This window comes from Cervus canadensis, chromosome 27, assembly GCF_019320065.1.
Source record: "Cervus canadensis isolate Bull #8, Minnesota chromosome 27, ASM1932006v1, whole genome shotgun sequence".
In the NCBI taxonomy this organism is placed as follows: domain Eukaryota; kingdom Metazoa; phylum Chordata; class Mammalia; order Artiodactyla; family Cervidae; genus Cervus; species Cervus canadensis.
Window position 1 is genome coordinate 9,062,989 of NC_057412.1, and position 12,814 is coordinate 9,075,802.

General features: G+C 39.6%; 1 long non-coding RNA gene across 3 annotated transcripts in view; it reads right to left on the bottom strand.

The window, feature by feature from the left end:
- LOC122428627 overlaps positions 1-12,814 on the bottom strand; it is a 93,362-nt gene that overhangs the window by 70,143 nt on the left and 10,405 nt on the right. The window contains exon 3 of one of the 3 annotated variants that reach the window (XR_006265780.1): positions 2,817-2,969. The exons of the other annotated variants lie outside the window; for them this stretch is intronic. This is a non-coding gene — a long non-coding RNA (uncharacterized LOC122428627). The remainder of the gene's footprint in view (positions 1-2,816; positions 2,970-12,814) is intronic. 3 annotated transcript variants of the gene reach the window in all.

Genomic DNA, 12,814 nt, shown 5'->3' on the forward strand with positions numbered 1-12,814 from the left:
AAGAAACTCTTGAATAAAGTAAAACATTAATAAAGGTTTTATTATAAGTTAACAATTTACTCAGAAATTCATTTTCTTAGAAATTAACAATCTAAGTACTGATTTAGAACAAATGACCTTCGAATCAGGTTATTACATATTTGAATTTTTAACCTTTCTTAGCATATATAACTTATGCCCATTGTTTCATTATGTGAATTATTTGCGGAATATAACCTTTTAATGATATGGTAAAATGAAGATTGCTAAATAATACTATTTATTCTTCATAAGTTAACTTGTTCTCAGTGACTGAATGTCAAAAATGAAGAGCTCTTTGTAACATCAGGTAAAATATTGCTTTTCTTTTTAACTAGGTATCTACTCTTCTATTGAGAATCCACTTGCTTCAGATGGATTTTAAAAATCCAATAACCCATAAATCCCCAGAGATTCTATAAGAATTAAGTTGACATAGGCAGAAACACACTAGCAGGATTCCATCAATAAAGATAACTTACAAGGAATCTGTTTACACACCAAATGAAGCCACAATAGTGTGTGAGTCCTCATACAGTGTGGTTTATGAAAAGAAAGTCATTTATGGAAATTCAAAGTACTTGGTTCTCAAAGCCCAAATTTCATTTTTGTATTTTTGTTCTAAAATTAAGAGACAAAATCCTTACAGTCATTAAGAGAAAAACAACATTCTTCGAGTAACAGGTGTAAGAACCACCATAAATGATTTTATTTCAAGTACTTGGGAAATTTATCCCTATTAATTCATCTCCGAAGTTAGTCAAAATATTCATCAAAAGGTAACAAACTAGTGCAATAAAACAAACTCCTGTTCTTTAGAAGGTTACATTCTAATTACATATTCAGAATCCTTACTGTTGTACTCTGCAAAACTATGCAACCTGTAAACACTTAATTTACTAAAATAAAATCAAAGTTGTGACAAATCAGGTATAATGAAAAGATATCTACAAAAGCTAGTTGCTGTGATTACTGAAATACAGATGAATTAGGGCTAGAACAGAATAAAGAAAATGAGACACTAAATTCTAAAGCATGACACAAGATAGTCTGATCTCTCACACGTGGGAGTTCTTGGGTCCAAAAATCTTGAGCAATTTTACAACTTGGATGCCAGCACTCAGCACAAAACCCTCAGAAATAGAAGTAGCATTTTCATTTTCTCTGGGAAAAACAATTAAGATACAGAATACTTAATGAACACTATTCACCATTAAATTATCATAATTGTAGGGTTGGGGCTACTTAAGGGGAGTAGGAGACAGATTGATTTTTTCCTATGACAATATTGGAATGAGAATTAACTGAAGAGCTTCAGGCAATTGGGAAAAGCTTAGACACGGTTAAATATTTGAAAACCCTAGAAAACCACACAAATGCAGACAGAGCCTTTAAACTCCAGAAATCATTGGCAAAAAGCATGGAAGTCAGACCAGGAAAGATTATACAATAAAAGACAATACAGCAAACTTGGCTTGGGAGCTCATTTCTGCCTTTTCATGTCTGTAACCACAGCAACGAGCACAGAACTCCAGCACAGAAGAGGTGCTCTCAAATATTGGTTGAATCAATCAATGAATGAGCCTCAATCTCAAATCTATAGTCCTTTTCTTTTGAAAAATCAGAACAGAACTCCTTGTTCAGTGTCTGACTCAGCAGTATGACATTTCCCTTTCTGCTCATTCCCCAGTATCATGCTCTTCTGGACTTACATAAACTCCTCTGGCCAAACTGTCCACAGAAGCACAACATGGCAGGGAGATGTGTTTTCCATCCCCTGATCATTTAGAGAAAATTATTAATCATTTAGAGAAATTATTCAACTTCCTTGCCCTTTGGTAAACCAATTTAAAACATTTCTAATCTTCGTCCTCCCCCAACCAACACTTTTTAGTCAATGCTTAATAAAATGTGTTGAAGATTCTGTTTTTGCATGATTCATAATGCTAATAAATTCATCAACCTTATTATCACACATCTTTCTGTAAATGTCAAACAGGATGTAGCTGACAAGGTCATGGTCATTAAAAATAGGTTCATGGACAAACACATTTGTTCTTGACAGGAGTCATCTATGTCTAACCTTTGACTTTCTATGCTTCTATTACTTGAATATCAACAATTGTACACAATTTTGACATTATTCTGTCACTCTATGTCAAAATTTCCAAACATAAAATGCTTATTTTATATATATTTAAATGGATATCTTTTATTATAATACTTTGTAAATGTCCTTTTTCTGAAAATGGTTTATATCACTTTAACGTTTTTTAAAAGTTGTCCTCACCTGGGACTGATAAACATTTTCACATACAGTCTTCATTTGAGTTTCTGGGAGGCTGAGCACAAGATAAGTATCATTAAGTCACTAATTCTTTGCAGAAGCATTTCAGAAGACTCTAGTAAGGAAGGAAGTGAAGGAAGCTTCACTTGGAAGGAAGTGAAGGATAAGACACAGGGAGAAAGCAAAGAAAAGATATGGTTTCAGCTGAATTCTAGTCTTAGTTTGATCCCGTAGAGAGTTTTGAAACAAGAGTGACACCACAGACATTGCCCTTCAGTTCAGTTCAGTTGCTCAAGTCGTGTCTGACTCTTTGCGACCCCATGGAGTGTAGCACGCCAGGGTTCCCTGTCCATCACCAACTCCCAGAGCTTACTCAAACTCATGTCCATTGAGTTGGTGATGCCATCCAACCATCTCATCCTCTGTCGTCCCCTTCTCCTCCCACCTTCAATCTTTCCCAGCATCAGGGTCTTTTCCAAGGAGTCATTGTCATACCTTGACATTGTCCTACCTTGAGAAAAAGGAGTAGCAGGACTTTGGTTGGTTGCGTGCTGCCCTTGGTTGGGGGTGAGGGGGTATTTTCCTCCAGGCCATTCCGGTGAGGTCAATTTGTTGCCAAATCCAAGACTGATTGCTCTGCTCACTGCACAGCAGGCCAATAAATCTAAGAGAAGAGGTGTTGAGGCTAGAAACACAACTTCATTCTGAAAGCCAGCAGACTGAGAAGATAGCAGACTAATGTCTCAAAATAACCATCTTAACTGGGTCTGGATGTCAGGTTCTTTTATAGAATGTGGTTGGGGTGTTGTTGAGCAAGTAAAGTACAAAGGCCATTAATCTTGCAAATATCTCCTGGAGTGGCCAGCCTTGGGGAGAGGATGTGTTAATTTCTTCCTTCCTGTAGTCATCCACAGGTGGACAGGGTACTGAACAAAGGCATTTTGGTTTAACATTCAGGCAGAAGAGAAGAGGTCCCCAAGGTGGGCTATTATGTATAAACAGTATGCTTTTACTGAACTAAAGCCATAGGAAGCAAAGGTTAAAGCAAAAGAAACAGATCCAACAAGGCATCAGTTCTTCCCTATAATAAATTCTCTAGCAAATGGGGCAGCTGCAGCCTTTAGCAGCTAACACACAGTAGCTGGGATGGGTATGCAAGCCTCCCAGAGAGTTTTATCCTAGTATTTAATTTGACACACTCCCCCCAGAAAAAAACAGAGATTTCTACAGCTTGGTGGTTGTTTTGATGTCTTAGTAATACAGGCACAAACCATGTTTTCAATATGTAAACATTTTACTGAATAAAACAGCAGTGATTTGGCAACCCACCACTGACAACTAAAAAATTACAAAGCAGATAAAAAGAGAAAGCGTAAGTGGTGCTTATAATAAAAACTTAAATTCCATGTGCAGCCTATCCTAGGAATTCAGTTCTGTACAGAGTACAAATTTCGGTAAATAATGCAAATTTTCATTTTATAAAAGAAAAAAAATAAAATGACTCTCAGATCTTTATGTCACAAGTGGTAGTAATTCCAGAAGCTTCTGTACCACATTTAAGTTAGCAGCAGACTTACAAGCACAGGTAGAAGTTTTCCTTTTACCTGCGTAAATTCTCTCTTCACTAATGGCAATGGGCTCACTTTAGCAGCGGCCCTTCCCATAGAGCACTATATGATCTTACAGTACTATATGATCCCAGAGCACTATATGATCTTAGAGTGACAGACTTTATTGAACTGACACATATTTAGTGTCTTGCAGGTTTCATCATGCCTTCTTCCCTGTTCATTTTCCATGCCACAGATTGTTGCTCTTTCACAAAATTGAGTATTTTTAATTAATTTTTACTGGAATATAGCTGCTTTACAATGTGTTAGCTTCTGCTGTGCAGAAAATGTGTCAGCCATAAATATACATATATGTCACCACAGAGCATCAGGCACAGTTCCCTGTACCATACAACATGTTCTCATTAGTTATCTATTAAAAAAAAATCTACAAAACAATAAATGCTTGAGAGGGTGCAGAGAAAGGGAACCCTCAGGCACTGCTGACGGGAATGGAAATTGATATAGCCACTATGCAAAACAATATGGATGTTCATTAAAAAACCAAAACCAGAACTGCCATTTCACCCAGCAGTCCCACTCCTGGGCAAATAACCAAAGAAAGCCATAATTCAAAAAGATACATGCACCCTAAATGTTCACAGTTGCACTATTTACAATAGTTAGGGCACAAAAGCAACCTAAAGGTCCGTCAACAGAAGAATGGATGAAGAAGATGTGGTAATTGTATATAGTGGACCTTGGCCGTGAAAAGAACTGACTATTAAAGAAGCAAAACGAGGCTATCTCTTAGGTATGTCAAGTGGGTGGAAGAACTGGCAAGAGCTCATCTCCTCCTCTCCTGTGCTTCTGTACATTTATGACCGAGCCTGTGTTTGGGGACATTTATGTGTGGGTGCGAAGGCTACCCTCTGGTGGCCCCTGTTGCTCATCAGTATGGACCAAAGTATGAGGCTCTGGAGCGCCAAGGCTCTGGAGCCTGGCATGTGCCCAACTTAAAGGGTTTCTGCGGCAGTATCAGGCCCTTTCTGTTGTATTTGCTTGTTGTGTCACTGTCTTGACCTAGAGGCAGCAAATGAAGGTCAAAGATAACTATTCCAAGCTTTCAAAAAGGAAAAGAGGAACCAGTGACCACTGGAGCATACAAATAAGAATAAAATGTGCACCTGAAACTAATACAACATTATAACTCAACTATACCCCAATAAAATTCTTGAAAAAAGTAAAATGTGATACAGACCCTGATGGAGTCTTGTATATGATCTTAAAGACCTAGAAATATCCAAATTTTACAAGAGAACAGAGCAAACACTTGATCTGTGAAGCAATGAGTACTATGAATAGAATGGGACAGGCTCACAGCCCACAATACGCAGAGAGGCATCCAAGGTTCCAAAGCAAGTATCAGGAGAGGATTTGAGGTCAGATAATAGGTGTGCCCTTTTCATGCATCATGGAAGGTGGGGCTTGCGAAGGATAAGTGCAGACTTGAATGTGGGAGTTGGGACTTCTCTTTTGTAGGCAGTCAGCACTGCTGGGGCACCAAGCCAGGTCTGAAATTCATCTGCTTCCTTTACTCAGAGTTCTTCACTTCAATCTGTTTAATCAAAAATCTTACCTATGACTTATCTCCTTCATCTCATACAGTTCTATCTGTCCAAGCCCTGGCTATGTTGGGACAATACTAGAATGCTCTTTGGGACTTTTCAAAAGCAATCTATGTGTCACTTTAGAAAGGAGATATTCATAAAATCTGTTTCCCACTCAACATTTGATGACAAATGAGGCAGGCACAGAGAGGTTAATGGCTTGTCTGATGTCACAGAGCTATTTATTTAGTGGCAGTTGTACATTATTGCATAATCATGTTCTCTTAATCATTAATTCCCACTGGCAGGCTACATATTAAGTAATTATATTGTCCCTTTGAAAATTCTTTATCTTAGACACAGTTTATGATCCAGCAATATTAAACTACTTTACCATCATGTTCCTTATTTATGTATCTCCTTACACGGTTCCCTCTTCATGGAAAGTTCCCTATCTCACCCTGGCCTGTCTCTAAATCCATGTTGTACATTTTCACCTTTCAGGAAGACTTTCCCAAAATGGGTTAGGAACATCTCAATACCTATTTATGTATGGTTTCTCTTCAAAGAGCATTGGGTGTCTTATCTTTATAATGATGAACTCTGGTATAATGATTGACAGAGTGTAGGTGCTTACTAAATTTGTAGGGAGTGAATGGATGAATACAAATACATGAAAAAGCAGTGTGAACAAGAAGCTTCTACAAAAACTTAGTGACAGTGTGTACAAAGGAGCTAAGAAAAGATGATAGCTTATTTGGATCATAAAAAAAGAGGCAGGTTAAGAGTTATATTTATTTTCCTGCATAAGGTGGTCTCCAATTATGCTTGGTTCAGAAAAATGTAACCCCCTACTGTCAGGTTCCAGCTAGATCTTCAAGAGTCTAAAACCTAAAGAACCCACCAAAGTTGTCTGGTGTCTAAAACATTATCTGATTTGCCATAATTTCTCAGTAATTATTAAGTGAATAAAATGCAGAAAATCTAGGATTGTATTTTAGGGAGATGAGGCTAGAATCACAGAGTCAATGTTCCCATTTATGAATATCAAGAGAGGGTTGAAATCCAGCAGTTCTACTCCTAAGTGTACAGTTAAGAGAAATAAAAACATAAGCTCAAACGCACACAAAATATACATTAACATTCATAGCAGCAGTATTCATAATGGCCAGAAGACAGGAGACAACCCAAATGTCTGCCAACCAACACAGCGATAAACAAATTGTGGTGTGTGTATATATACATATATATAAAGGAATATCATTTGGCCATAAAGGACTGATACATGCTACCACATAGGTAAACCTTGAAAACATTATGCTAAGTGAAAGAAGCTTGTTACATAAGACCACATATTACATGATACCAGTCATATGAAATGTCCAGAACAGGGAAGTCCATAGAGACGGAAAATAGATGAGCAGCAGCTTAGGGTGCAGTGAGGGAGTGTGGGGTTATGACAGCTAAACACGATGGGTTTCTTTCAGAGGTGATGGATTGACTGTGATGATAGCTGCACACATCTGTAAATATACTAATTTCCACTGAATTGTACACTTCACTTATGCTTTGGGGTGAACTGTATGCCATGTGAATTGTACCTTAATCAGTCAGGCAGTTCAGTTACTCAGTCGTGTCTGACTCTTTGTGACCCCATGAACCGCAGCATGCCAGGCCTCCCTGTCCATCACCAACTCCCAGAGTCCACCCAAACCCATGTCCATTCAGTCGGTGATGACATCCAACCATCTCATCCTCTGTCGTCCCCTTCTCCTCCTGCCCTCAATCTTTCCCAGCATCAGGGTCTTTTCAAATGAGTCAGCTCTTTGCATCACTGTCTAAAAACGAGAGGGAGAGAGAATGTTGAAAACATCTCAGACTAAAGCCACCCATAAGAATCCTCCAAGTATGTTAACAAGATTCATTTCATTTCAGGCATTTGCTGATGATATTCCAGATTCATTTCTACTCAGCTTATTTCCAAGGACCCAGTCAGAGCTCATTGATACTCAACCTGTTTAAGCCATCTACTAGGTTGTGAACTCTTCTTTTTTTTGCTGTTGTGTATAAACAGCTGAATCATATAAAAGTTCCTGTCCAAGCCACATCCATAGTTTCAATTCCAAACCCACATTTATTGCATGCTCATTATGTGCCAAGCACTTAGTATATGTCATCTCTAAGCCTCACCATAACCCCAGGAAGCAGGTCCTATCACTTCATTTTATAGAGAACAATACGGGACAGAGCTTAGCTAATTGCCATGGTGTCAGTATGTGGGAACTGAAAGAACGAGGTTTAAGGTACGTGTGTGGTTTACCTGATCTGTGCTCTATTTGCCAGTTTGTGTTCTCAAAGTCACGGAAACGCATAAAAGCAGCACAAGGGAGGGAATAAAGGAGAGAATGGACTGTCTGATAAACACAACACGATGTGATGTTCCAGTGTGGAACACCGCTGTAAGACTCCTGTTTAAAAGCCTGCCCTAATGGCTTGCACAATGACAGAGTTCTTCCAGGTCTAGGCCCACTCAGGCGGTCTGCTTGAAGAGGGAGCTTTTAAATCCTTGTTCTGGCTGAGCAAGCAAGTGCCCGCGCCCAGGTCAATTTCTTTTGAAAAAGACTCACGATTTTGTTCTCAGTTCTCATTGTCAGCCCTATTCCACTAACACTTGGTGCCAAGTTTACCCTAAAGCCATATTTACTTTCTGTGTTAAGATATCCAATTGCTTATATCCTATACTATGAGCACTGACACAGAAATCAGAAGCATCACTCATGTTTTATTCCCTAATCTTCATCCTTGCTATTTTTATGTGACGATATCTGAGGACACTTCTTTTTCTGCTGCTTCTCTTTCTATGTTACACCTTTTCCCCCATTTCCTTGGCGCATCTTTAGATGCATTCCCCACCTCCTCTAGTTGGCAATTTTGAAAGCAGACTGGCCAATTTCTCGTCAGTTGCTCCTCTATGAAATGCAAGCTCCTTCTTGCTTGCAATATTCTAGAATACTAAGTTCAGGTCCAAATCAATCAAATCCAGCTTTGTTATCACCTATATGGCAAGTGGTTGTTCACTTTTTCATCCCCTTTTCTCCTCTAAAGTCAGCAACTTCAGCTGTCAGAAAGTAAGATCACCTCCACATAAGTGACAGCAAACATGTAGACCTGATTATTAAAAGACCGACATGAGAACAGGTAGAAAAAGCAGCAGGAATCTCTGGAAGCCAAAGTTGGCACAGATTCATCAGGAAATGCATGCCAGACTCACTTCTATTGGATAAGCATGGCTGGCCTGGTGGTTTTGGACTTTAACAGAACATATGACTAAGACTCTCGTGACACTTTTATGGACAAGCTATATTGAGTTAGATAAGGACATAATTAGATATAGTCATGCCTGGTTGGACAATCTTAATAAAAACCTTATAACTGATTGGTATTTAGTAGCCTTGTCTTCACAAACTTACATAAAGCTGCCCAAGGCAAGTATATCAAATTTGGGGATGACTGCAAATATTGTACATGAAGTGAGATTTTAAAATTATCTCAGTATTTAAAAAAAAAGAAAAATCTGCATCACCTAAAAGCCAGTAGGAGGTCAATATCTCAGCATGTGGTTTATAGAAGAAATACAGAAAACTGCTTCCCTCTGTACTTTTCATCCAAATAAAATGCATGGTGCGCCAGAAGTTTAAGGTCAGGCATGAGTGTGTGGGCAAGCTAATGACACTAAGGCTTCTCAATCATGTAACCTATTATGGTGTGGAATTCTTTGGAATGCTAATTCCAACTTGGAACAGGCTCAGGGGTTTTCACTGCCTTTATTACTTTATAAATCTGCCTGCGTGAGGAGCTCCAGTGTGAGGAGTGAGGGTCAATAAACTAATTCTGCACTCTCTGACATTCTGCTGTTTCTAAGAGACTCTTAACATGTGTCACGATTTCACAAACAATAAACAGTTGTAAAATACCAGCTACATGAAAAGCTAGGGTATGTGATGGCATAGAGCTTCACTGGCTTTATCACAATATTCACAATGCATACTCTATCACATGGCAGCAGAAATAGGCTATTTTTATTTGTTGCTTATATAATCAGCCCTTCTTATACCCGTGGATTCAACCAATGGCATATTTGGAAAAAAAGTTCCAGAAAGTTCCAAAAGTTCCACATCAAAATAAATAAATAAAGGCCCGGCAGAGATGAGTGCTATAACCTTTGTGTTCTAAACACTGTAATCCTAGGTCCTTCTTCAACTCATAAGAACTGGAAGAGAGTTGAGATGAAAGATAGCCACAGGGCATTATGAGATAGGGAGGAGGCACCCTGGCATGCTCACATGGAAGGAAAATCATGTTACATCAAATTATTTCCTACCAGAGGTGTCTAGGAATGAGAGCAAACATTCCTAAGGGCCAGCCATCCAGCATCTTCTCTTTGAGTGGTGTGAAAGGTGAGGGAGCTCCAGGATGAAACTGCTACTTATACCCGGAAACGTGTCTGACTCCCAGGGGGCTGAAAAAGAGCTGGTTGTGCTGTGGTACCTGGAGACTCAGTCATACACGGGATGATCATCACTGAAGACCAATTCCAAAAAGAAGCCAGCCTGTGAGTGAACGCACATCACTGTGCCTGCCTGAGCACCTTTTTTTTTTTTTTCAAATCTTTACTCATTTATTTGCCTGCAGGTCTTAGCTCGGGTCTTGGCGGCAGCACACAGAATCCTCGTTACAGACTGTGGGATCTCTCGCTGCGGCCCACAGGCTCCGGGGCGTGTGGGCTCAGTAGTTGCAGCTCATGGGCTCAGTTGCTCCTCGGTGGGATCTTAGTTCCCAGATCAGGGGTTGAAAGCTCATCCCCTGCATTGCAAGGCAGATTTTTAACCACTGGAACCAGTCAATCCTTAAGGAAATCAGGCCTGAATACTCATTGGAAGGACTGATGCTGAAGCCGAAACTCCAATACTTTGGCCACCCGATGCAAAGAACCGACTCATTGGAAAAGACCCTGATGCTGGGAAAGATTGAGGGTGGGAAGAGAAGGGGACAACGGAGGATGAGATGGTTGGATGGCATCACTGACTCAATGGACATGAGTTTGAGTAAACTCAGGGAGTCGGTGATGGACAGGGAGGCCTGGCGTGCTGCAGTCCATGGGGTCGCAAAGAGTCAGACACGACTGAGCAACTGAACTGACTGACTGACACCAGGGAAGTTCCCTGAGCTGCTTCATCTTGATTGAAAAACACCTCTCATGGACATTTCCTAAGTATTGAATTGAGACTAATAAGACAGCCGTAAAGACTTGAGTTACTCCAGCTCCAATTCTAACATCTTGGTCTCCCTTCTGTTATGTATGGCCTGCATATGGCTTTGGGGGCTGTTTAGAGATTTTAGTGGAAAAGTACCAAGCAATGTGGATTGAATCTGATTTTGTTTTAAATTCCCAGTAGCTTCCAAGCGGTTGAGATTGAAATGGTATAATTGATTTTAAGCAAATGTAGGACCTCTTTTGTTCTGTAGGCCCAAAATTAGTAGTGAATTTTATATTCTCCAAGATTTAATCCAGGGTAGCTGTTTGGGTTCTAGAATTATCTGAAACCAAGATTGGTGTTTTCACCATTGTCCCCGTTTATTTCCATCTCACTTTCCTCTTCCTCTGTGAAAGGAAGCAGGCCTGCCTGGTTCCCCTCTCTATTCCATCAGTATCTCTTACCAGGCTTCACAAACTCACCAGAGCAAGGTGCTTATCTGGATCCTTGGTCCCATGAGGTTTAGATAACACAACCTGTTTTTACAGATACTTGGAAAACAGAAATGACAACATTCCTTTCCTGACAGGGCTCCCTAAGCCTCTTCCTTATTTTTCTTTTTGGTACAATAATGAAGGCTGACAGGGCCTCTTGACACCACTAGTGGTAAATGAATTTTTCAATAAGGACTAACAGAAAAATTGCAGAAGTTCAGATTTATTTTTTTGACCTAAAGAGTCCTCTATCTCCTTATGCCTTTGCTTTCTATGCATGATCAGTTGCTCAGCGGTGTCCAACTCTTTTGCACCCCTATAGATGGTAGCCCAGCCAGGCTTCTCTGTCCATGGGATTCTCGAAGCAAGAATACTGGAGTGGGTTGCCATTTCCTCCTCCAAGGGATCTTCCCCATCCAAGGATCAAACCTGGGTCTCCTGTGTCTCCTGCATTGCAGGTGGATTTTTTTACCACTGACTCACCGGAAAGTCTCCTTTCTATGTATACTTTATGAAAAATGTCAGCAAAAGCATCTTAAAATTAATCCAATAGCTGTCTCCTTCAAGTCTCCTTCCTGGAACTCTTCAGGTATTAACATCAGGTCCTGGCCACTTCTTAAGGGCCCCTATCCCAAAACATTAAAGGCAGCACAGGAAATTCAAGCCTTATCCTGAAGCTTACCTTTGTAAACTTAGCAACACTTCCTGCTTTTCACATACGAAAACTTAAAGGGAGTCAGTCTCAACTGTGAATTGGATTCTGTCCCATTTCTCCCCCAAACTGGAAAGAAGCTGGTCAAATACTTGCATGTTTGTACTATAAATATTCAAAGACTCTAACCTGGTATCTTCCATATAATACACATTTTAACTCCTACTTTAAACTTTCAGAATGCTTTTTATGGCATCTGTTATGCCCTACTTTAAAATGTCTGTCAACCTAATATTTTTACTCTTTTTCCTTTATTCATTTATCTTCAAGGTCATGCGTGGAAACACCTTTCAGTGGAAAGAACCCATCTGCTTTGGCAAAAATGCACGCTATAAACCTTCATTTCTGCAAGGGTATAAATAAATAAATAAATAAATAATCCGAGAGTCTGTTAAATGCCTTCAAAGCAGAGCTCCCTAAAGCTTGCTGCCTGCAACACTGGTACCAGGAGCCGATGTGGCAAACAAAACGAAAACTGGGGAGGGGGAGAAACAGCATTCAGAAGCTACCCTCTTTAAAATTCAAAGTGCATGGCAGCATTGCAAAGGGCTGCAGACATTCTAAAGAAAAAGGTATTTGTTTCATTTTATTTAACTGCTTATTTCTCAAATTTATTTGATTACAGACTCTTTCCCTGTATGAACAAACAAATGATAACACACTGCTATACTAGGATTCCACAGTACAGAGTTTGGAAACTGTGCTAGATGATGCTATTTTTTCCTTCAAAAATTCAAAATTCTTCATTCTTCAAAATTTTTATTTGTTTATTTGTTGCTTGCTGCACTGGGTCTTCAAGGCTGTGAGAAAGCTTCCTCTAGTTGTGATGAGCAGGCCCTACTCTCATGGGCTTTTCACTGCGGGGGCTTCTGTTTTTGCAGAGCATGG